At 37.0% G+C, this 9,320-nt stretch overlaps 1 protein-coding gene across 1 annotated transcript in view; it reads right to left on the reverse strand.

Annotated features, from left to right (window-relative positions):
• The window catches only part of Kcnb2 (potassium voltage-gated channel subfamily B member 2), a 461,074-nt gene extending 451,774 nt beyond the window's left edge, over nucleotides 1-9,300 (reverse strand). Inside the window, exon 1 of the mRNA XM_010622436.3 lies at nucleotides 8,931-9,300. The gene's annotated coding sequence lies outside the window, so the exon portion shown is untranslated. The remainder of the gene's footprint in view (nucleotides 1-8,930) is intronic.
• Nucleotides 9,301-9,320: the final 20 nt, after the last annotated feature.

Below are 9,320 nucleotides of genomic sequence, written 5' to 3' on the forward strand. Positions count from 1 at the left end.
GTTATATGAACTGTTTCTTTGTTGGGGGGGCTATAATTGACTATTCGGAGATTATAGGCAAGTGCCCTTGAGAGAGTTAAATAAACAAACAAGAGTTAAATACTTCTGCATAAGGAACTACTTTTGACTTTTGGAATCATCCCCTGGCACCTTGAGATCTCCCCAAGGACATACTGAAAGTTCTGGATGAAGAGATGTGAGTGTCCAGAGGAAGGAGAGGCCTAACAGATAGACGGCTGGCTATTTGGAACCCAGTGAGAAATGAGCACGAAAGAAAACCCTTGTGGTGAAAAATAGTAAATACATTCCAGAGCAGTGTCATCTAGCATTTAATTCAAATTAGTTTCTTGTCTGTGCCCCAATTACCATCCTTTATTTTAAAGCACTGAGGTAGGATCTGTTATATACGAGAGCCTTACAACAGTGATACATCATATAATGAAGGAAGATGTGTCTGAGAGGAGCAAGTCCGAGAGGCCTGGGCAAAAAGCCAAAGAGAAGACAGGTGTGAGGTGAGGAAGACACCATCTATAACATGAGTTAATTAGTAAGTGAATTTAACACATCCTTTCCCCCAACGCCCTTAAAGATTACTACTTTAGGGATGGTTAATTGTCCATGTAAATGTATGACTTACTTTCATTAGGAGAACTGTCACTGAGCTAGGGATTCCATTCCCAAATTCCCCTGCATCTAGGTGGGGCAATAAGGGGAACTGAATTACTCACCAGCAGAATATAAGTAGAGGCGCTTTTCATATCTGAGCCAAGATGTTAAAGTGGTTGTGCTTTTTCTGTGCTTTCGCTCTCTTCCTTGGATTATGTGGTTGGCAAATATATTTTCCTACGTCAAATTGCTAATATTCTGGTGTTAACTTCTGCAGTTAACATGATCCTAATGTATTCTGAAAGTGATACCTTGAAGGAGTGCTGCCTTTATGATAATCAAAATATGTGACAGTGGCCATCAGCAAAGAAACAGATATAAAAGTTAGGAGACTTAGACCTGCCCTTACAAAAGTGCATTAACTTGAAGGGCAAATCTATAGTGTTAGTAGAAATGGCTAGAAATGTTAATGTCTGAGAATTGTACCTTACTACCTATAGCAAGTCATTAAAAAATAATTGATGACCTTAGGAAAGTATTGCTAGTTTGAAAAGAGAGACAACGGGGAGTAGCCAACATTTAAAACTTTAAGACCTTATAAAGATGGAACAGCTCACTGTTTCAAGGACAATAAAGGTGAGGAACAACAAGGAAAAAACTTTAAGGAATGAGGAACTGATGTCCATTATGACTCCCTAACTAACTAAGTGACTTAGCTCTTCTGTAAATATTTGACTAATGAAGTTACCTAACACCCCAAGGCTGTTTTTCAGATTAACAATGAACACTTTTGAGGGAATTGTATTGTCACAGCTATTAAGAGTCAAAGGGGGGTGGAGAATGAGAAAGAAGTAGGAGGAGTAAGAAGAAAGGAGGGAGAGGAAACAGGGACTATACAACTACTTCCAAGCATCCATACATAAAGCAAGAAAAAAACAGACAGATAATGTAAGTCCCAGGAAGGGCATATTTCCCAACATTCATATTGGATATGACCAGGGGGACAAATGGATAATGAAGAGCCAGGACTGCAGAAAACAATGATAAGGTTATCCCAAGACAGGGAATCCAGGGTCTAATAAAGGAACTTACTCCATTGCTGGATCAGGAATTCTTTAACATCTACTAGGATTTCTTCCAGATTATTGGCCAATGTCTGTTCATTCTTTCTTTTTCCAAATGAGAACTTTGGATGCAATTATTCCAAACCTGATTTATCAATGTTTATGAGAAGGCCAACTACCTGACTTCAGTACAAAGATTTCTGGCCAACGAAAGATCCTATCCAGGTGCCTATCCTATGGCAAGGTGTAGTAGGGTTGAGGTTTTCTCACGTGGCCAAAGAGATATGGTAGAAATAGCTATTTAGCAAACCACTGTATTTCATGATATAGAAATGTTGCAAAAGTGGCTGCCCAGCTTGGAGTTACAGATTCCATCCCTCTGTATGCAGGTCACCAATGTGACTATCTCACCAACAGAATGAAAAAGGATGCAAGATTTGTCACTTACTGGGTACACTTTCTCTATATTCAGTCTCCCACAACTTCCAGTTACATGTAGAAAACTCTATGTTTCTAGTGTAGATACAAAAAGTCTAGGCCCCTAAATCACTATGATGAACACACATATTGCAGTCTCATGTAAGTGAAAGATGAAGCTCTATTCTATCGAGCATCGAAATAGGAAGGCCTATTACAGATGCTCAAATTACCTCAACTAATACAATAACTTTATGCCTGCTATTATGACCTCTATTGACAGCTGCAATACCTGGAGACACTGGATTGCAAGTGTCTGCCATCAGGAACCCAAATCCTCCTCTCTATTTCCACTATCCCTGTTTAAGCTATGTTCTGGACCTTACTTCTGTATTCTACAACAGATTCCTAACTAGTTCCCTAGGCACCAATTCCCCCACTTCTCGTAGTCCATCCTCCTCATGTTAGCACAGAAATTTGTCTCCAAGATTGAAGTGAACTATGTCACTTGTAGAACTGCAGTTGACCCCCTGACCTACAGGACAAAGTCCAAATGATTTAGGGTGGCATACAACACCTTTCAAATCTAATCCTCAATCTTCTCCATTTCCTCTTCCATCACTTCCTTACAACTGGCCAAGCTAAGGAATCACCAGCCTGGCCCTTTTTACAACACTACTTTGCAAATGCTGTTCCCTCAGACAGAGTGCACTCTATCTGCCTCCCTTTCTGACTGGAGAATGCATACTCATCTTTTAAAAACAAGCTTAGATGTCACTTCATCTGTGAAGTCTTGTCTGACACTCCCACGCGGAAAAGGAAACATTGACAGTTTATGATCAGATTACCTCTATCAGCCAGCTTTATATACTGTGTCTACTATTAGGATGTCTCCAATGTTTAGCAATCTATGTGGTTTAATTTTTTTGCAATTTGTTTTGTTTTGTTAGTCAGCTACTAAACTTACTCTCTTACTAAAAACCTAGAGAACTGCTTTCTTTCAAATCAGTCAGTCATCATGTATTAGAATTGGATAGATTTCTTTAATGGGACAATATAGCTATAATCAGTGATGATGAATATGATTAATATAGTCTCTTTTGAGTAGTGAGTTTTCTAACGGCATCAAGTATTTTTAAAGGTAAGACCCAGAAAAGCAAAAAACCCTGCCGCAATTTTTATACTTTTCACAAGACACTCGTGTATATGAAGATCCTGCTTCTACTATCTGCAATTAGATCTTAACCATATCATACATATCATAGTTTTATATAGGAATTTTCTAGTAATATAACTACTGTAGTTGGAACTTCACCAAGATTTGTTCACCATTTTGGAAAATTATGTCACTCTATAATACTGTTTATATTAACTGATTCACTACTACAGTACACCCACATTTGCTTGCAATTGTAGATGTCACACACTGAATATATATTATTCTTATCACAAATGCCAAGTACACAAAAATATCACCAATTTTCAATAGAATATTATTTTCTTATCCAAATATATTTTTATCTTATCCTAAATTACATTCTTATCCAAACTTATGAATTTTCAGGAGCCAGCATCTATTTTATTATGTCATCCAGTATACTTATAACTTAGCATATACATGTTGACATAACTATTTTCTCTAAAGTTACTTTTGCTTTATTTCAAATAAGGAACTAATTTTAATCTTTAAAATACTATATGTGTAACTCAGTGATATTATCTATAAATCCCATTTCAGGTAAGCAATTTTAAAATATTGCTTATAAAAAGGGGACACTGCATCTGCCTGATTACTGATTCATGGTTTTACATATGACCAGGAACTCAAAACAAATGTATTTTCTTACTCTTGGGATCCTTCTGTGATGCAGTTATTCAGGTGAATAGTCATGCCACCCCACCAAAAACATTTATAGTATTTTATTAGCATTTCTTTGTCCACGTCTATAGGCTGTGAGTACACAAGGTCTTACCCGTATTTATGTCCCTAACAAGTACCTTAGGACTTTGCACAGAGCTCAGTAGATCCCTTTAAGATGAAATACCAAATGAGAATCTTAAGTAGGGAATACGCAGTCCCTGGCTCTCAGGATAGAAGTCTGAATCAATTATTCAACATTTTGCCTATAACAGTCTTACAAGGTTTTCTTCATTCTGCCTAACATCAGTTACTCTGGTGTGACTCTCTCCATTTCCTGTCCTCCTTGTGGACCTAGGAAGTACTGCATTCACCTATGTATCCCATGAGACTCACCCAGGCAGAGTTAGTAAACATTATTTAGATCAGATGATTGCCAAGGAATATTAGCAGACACAGTGGTCTTTTCTTTTTTTAAAGTATTAACAGTGCAATAAGTATATTATTGATTAAAAGGGCTTTGGTTGATTAATCTGAGGAACTAAATTACATCTAAAGCCCTGGTTTTATAAGGAAATATATGCAAGCCTTAAAGTGAACTTTTATACTACAAGCCAAGTGTAGGTTGAAAGGTGGCATATAATGTCACTTAGTCTATGAGAACTAATATATGTGTAGAAAACAAAAATATCAATTGGTCATGACAATGTGTCTTAAGCATTTGATTCTATGGCATCTGTAAGCAATAACTCAAATGGTATTTTTCACATAAATAGAAGCAGTGGCTGTTCAGAAAGAGCTTTACTTCAAATATAACAGAATTTTCTTGATGAAAATCTCCATATATGATTTGATTTATGCTTTTATGATTTTATTAGCTATTTGCCACTTAATAAATCAAATGGATTACAAAGTATACTAGAAAGTAAATCTGCTAAGTGACTATATTTTAATTTCCACTAAAATACTGGGATTATATTTTACAGTTTAAAAATGAGGGCATGGATAAAAGAAAATTAAATTCCAAATCTAACAATTTTCTTCTAAAATAAGGCATATAATTTTATAATATTTCTAATACTATACTATAATTTGCAACACTTATACAAAAACCAGAACAGAAAAGCACCAGCATTGGGTATTTACCAATCAGGTCATCTGCGTTAGGTAGCCTCACTCCTAGGGTCAAAGTAAGGAAAGTAACTCTGTAATATGTTAGAATTCTGATGAAATCCACATTTAAAAAATCAGTCTCTAAACTATCTTATTTAAAATTCATGTTGAAAATTTTGGGGGCTTCTCCTACCTAAAAAAGTCATTCCTTTTTGCCATTCCCAAGCAACCCCCTGTAGTGATAAACATGGCTTCCTTTAATGAGAAGATATAACTCCCAAGTAAATCTAGTAACTGCAACCATCTTCCTTTCTTGTGCTTAACTCATGCTTTCTAATTCTTCTTGATATCTTAGTGATTCGAGGGCAGCCAGAACACCTGGGTTCACTTACTTCCACTTACTTATTACTTACCACTTATTTATCACTTACTTTCTATGTGATTTTAGACAAATGAACAAATGCCTCTGAACATTATTTTTCATACCTATATAAAAAGGTATATTTATTGTATCAAAGAGTAGCTGTGAGAATAAAAGTACTATTTTAAAAATGCTTAAAATAGTACTTGTCTTAAGTAAGTGTTGGCTATAATATTATGTAAATAAAATAAATATTTTGATTTATAATAAATATTCTAATTTACCTTAAATCTAAAATTAAATGTTAATAAAATGGAGTACTATGGTTGTTATTGATCTTTCTAACAATTCCTAAATGCATAGTCTGGAACAAATTTTCATTATCCTCTCCATGAATTTATCTTAATTTATTAAATATAAAATTGTTAAATGTGTTTCTGTATGAAAGAGAACTCTCACTTTGAACTGTAGCTACAATTTTTCAGTTAACAATTCAAAGTTTTTTTGACTGTCTACACTATAAAAAAATCCTTGAGGGAAAGGACTGTCTTCTGTACCTTCAAGCATTCTTCTTATGCCTATTTAATAATTGATAAATGAATTAATGAATGAATTAGTGAGTGGCTCCATGCACTAAATCAGACAATAAAGGTAGGTACAAGTGAACCTTTAGGAATGGTCACTTTTTGACACAATGCAGGACATTTTGGCTTATGCTGGTCAATGGTCTCATATATTTACTTTCTGTCTAACAACGTACACTGGCAATAAAGATCTGGGGAACATATATCTAAGAAGCACAGGGAGGAAATAAGCAATAAAAAAGAATGGTCTGTGTAGATCTAGACTAAGAAGATACTTCTAGGATGTGTCTAAAAAATTTAAGACTGCTCTGCTCTATAAAATTTACTGTATCACTTTGGGAGTAATGAGGCCATAAAGATTACACCTTTAAAAAAATACTCAGAACTTAAAAAATACAAAAACTCACATATAACCCATTTGTACTCTCCAGTCCTCTGCAGCCCTTGTGAAAATAACAGGCATCATACTTCTATACAAATTCCACTTGATGAATATAAGCAAAACTCAAATGATATCATATTCAGAAATAAATAGAATATCTTAATATTATATATTTAAATGCACACAAGAAGATTTATCTTCAACTTTAAGGATTTTCCTTAGGAATAAATCTCTAAGAGATAGCAAATTTCCAGGAACTAATTATTTCTGTATCAAGGAAAATATGCATTAGGTCAAAATAAAGTATAAGTTTCGTAGATTTTACCAGTATTGTGATCTACTTTCATTTTATATATACATATATCAGTCTCTCTAGAACATCATTTCAAAGTGTCACAAACACATTGAAGAAAAATATTTGTTCAATGCTCTGCAAACACACATTTATAGATACACAGTTAGGTATATCAAAAATATGCTCAGATGTGCTTTTAAGTTGCCAAGAAATGTGACTGAAACCATATCCTGCCATTTCATTTTTGCTAGCATTCTTACTTTTATTTCCACACTGAAAATCATAAGGGCAGGCTCATATTCACAGTTACCTCATGGTATCAACAAGAAAGTTTTAAAAGAAAAACAAAATGCATTGGAGAAAATAATAATTTCTACCAATTTCATCTGAATATTCAGTAGACAAGATGCTTGAAAAACTGAACTGTGGGATTTAGGGAAAAGTGAATTTGGAAATAGTTTCAACTGACTCATGGATTGATTCTCCCAGAATAACAGGAGAGAAAAAGAGGCAATATAGAAAGTAAGGGGTGAGAATGAGAACTCTCAACGTGGCAAGCAGTAGAGTCATTTTCTGGAGTTAGAGTATGTGTTTGTGTATGAGGGATATTTGGAAAGTGAAGGTCAAGGAAGGAAGCAAAGTGATTCACTCCTTTATCCAAAAATCTGAAGAGTGCCAGACAAGGAGAAGAGTGCATTAGGCAGAATCCTATTTGTGATAAACAACTGGTCTGAACCGTGTGCAATCCAATGAGGGAGGGGATTACAGGATTTGCTTTGTGGGGGCATATTAACTCTTAGATGACCAGGACACTTCCACCTGCATTTAGGGGAAAAGTTACACTGGGCCTTCAACAGTCTCAGAAAGTCCATGTAGCCACACTAACAAGTACTTTATTCATGATCTACATTAAAAACACAAGCTCAAGCAGCAATTAAATGCTCATACATGTGCAAAATGTGCCAACTTCTGTGTGAAGTTTTGGTTAATTCAAGGACAAAGAACTCTCTAGATGTCTAAGGTTTGATTCACGTATCACAAGTTAAGCTTTGGGCAACTTTATGGATATGCATGCACATACCTAAAGGGTGAAACAGATAAAACTTTACAGTGTGTATGTGTGTATAGCTCTATCTATCTATCCAGTTTTTAAACTGTTACTCTTCCAAAATATTTCCTGTAAGTTTTTCAACACTGACAGGTCAGACTACATCTTTGACAGAAATCTCTTTTCATATTACATAAATTGTAATATCTTGATTAATGTTGACTGGTAAATAAACCAAGACCTCTGTCCCATACAATACTATACATTTAAAAATAGTAACAGTATAATGCTTTTGAGCTGCAGGTTTGAAAGATTCTCCATAAAATCCAAAGCCAGTTAATGCAGAATTAGAAATGCGAAAAGCTACTTAAAATACTGAAATTATTGCATAACTTGATTAAAAGGAACGTTGGACCTGCATGAAACTAATCCAGTGTATATCTATGCCTCCTACATTTTCCAGTATAATCTTTATTATTACTTATTTTCAAAGCACTTATGCAGTCATAAATGTTGCATTAATGGCATATTTGGGCATGTTGTACAATGACAGTTTTTATGAATGGATAACCATAAGTAAATGCTCATACTCTGACAAACTGGACAGCAGCATACTATTTTGGAAAAGGTCATTAAACCTTGGGAGTAAATGATGAGGCAAATGGTCGGTATCTTTGGGGGCCATTCAGGGTAACTATTCCCAAGACCCCCAGCAGAGTGTGTTGGAAACAGCCATAAAGCTTTCCTTAGAGACCTGTTCTTCTCTCTCAGGAACCATGCTACAGAACCGAGACCGCGCACCGCTTGAAGAAAAAAAACGCATGCATGTTTGTATTCGAGGACTCTACATGCACTGGAGACATCACACTCCCTAAATCCAGTCCCACAAGTGAGTGTATGTGAGTGTGGCATTTACCAACAAATGAACAGAAGGCAACAAGAGCTCGTCTCCTAGAAATAAACATTTCCCATCCCTTCCCAGTCAGGCTACTGGGAAGCTTTTCCGGGGCTAGCACTCGCGTGCTCTCCCACCCGGAGGGAGCCTTGCATTAATAACCTTGTCAGGGTTAAGTCCGCTTTGTGTGTAAGTCCACTCGGCGCCATATGGCAGTTTCCAATTCCTTCAGCAACTCCAGGCTGGCTAGGCTGCCGCACGTTACGGGAAGACCCCGTGGAGAGCACCGAAGCTCCCCGCCACTTACCTAGCTCCCAGAGACCCCGCTCAGCGGGCGGCACTGGCTCGGGCGCCACAAAGGGCTGTGGGATTCCCCGCTCCCTGCAAGGCTGCTCTCCCTGCGACGGTCCCTTCGCCAATGATCTGTCGCTGGAAATCCCCCTCCCCTCCACCGAGAGGAGGGTCTCCCGGGCTGGCTGGAGCTCCCGGCGTTTGTTTTTCCCCCTCTCCTTACATCCCTGACTCTGATACACAGTCTCTAGTAGCAAAGCTCACAGGAGAGGCGGCGGGAAGAAGATAAGGCATCCTTTAAAAGAACAATAATCTTCATCGATCTTCATCCCCTTCCCCGCGCGGGGCCCCCATCTCCCTGCCGCCGCCGCCACTCAGGCAGGAGAGCGTTGGAAGAGAAAAAAGA

The sequence above is a fragment of the Fukomys damarensis genome, unplaced genomic scaffold (assembly GCF_012274545.1).
Source record: "Fukomys damarensis isolate Sample0158 unplaced genomic scaffold, DMR_v1.0_HiC HiC_scaffold_5, whole genome shotgun sequence".
In the NCBI taxonomy this organism is placed as follows: Eukaryota; Metazoa; Chordata; class Mammalia; order Rodentia; family Bathyergidae; genus Fukomys; species Fukomys damarensis.